Here is a 420-nt window from a genome sequence, read left to right as displayed (position 1 = left end):
CCAGAAAGTGCCCGCGCGGGGATACGCAGCGCCCGCCAAAGCAGCAGCAGGTTTAGCACTCTCGCTGGGAACACACACATTTATGGCTTTAAATAGTTCCAACCAAACAAAGAATGCTATTTCTCAAACATCACGGAAGATAAACATTTTATTGCTGAAGCAAGACCAGCTCGTGAGGGACAAAGGTGCACACAAGGCATCAGCATGGCAGCTCTCCACCGCCCTGGCACGCCGGTAGTGCCAGCCCCACCGCTGGGGAAGGAGAGGGGACCCCCCGCTCACCTGCCGGGAGGTGACAGCCAGGGTGTAGCGCACACCCTGCTCCTGGATCCTGCCCGCAGACTGGATCTCCGTGTTGGACCAGGAGCAGCTGTCGCAGGCGAAGGAGCTGACAATGATCTCTTTGAAGAAGGGGATCCT

General features: G+C 57.4%; 1 protein-coding gene across 1 annotated transcript in view; it reads right to left on the bottom strand.

The window, feature by feature from the left end:
- ZPR1 (ZPR1 zinc finger) overlaps window positions 1-412 on the bottom strand; it is a 3,612-nt gene extending 3,200 nt beyond the window's left edge. Inside the window, exon 1 of the mRNA XM_010081060.1 lies at window positions 283-412. The gene's annotated coding sequence lies outside the window, so the exon portion shown is untranslated. The remainder of the gene's footprint in view (window positions 1-282) is intronic.
- Between the last annotated feature and the right edge of the window lie 8 nt (window positions 413-420).

This window comes from Pterocles gutturalis, unplaced genomic scaffold (assembly GCF_000699245.1).
Source record: "Pterocles gutturalis isolate BGI_N339 unplaced genomic scaffold, ASM69924v1 scaffold5229, whole genome shotgun sequence".
NCBI classification, from domain to species: domain Eukaryota; kingdom Metazoa; phylum Chordata; class Aves; order Pterocliformes; family Pteroclidae; genus Pterocles; species Pterocles gutturalis.
The sequence above is the reverse complement of the archived record's forward strand: the minus strand, read 5'-3'. Positions and strand labels throughout refer to the sequence as shown.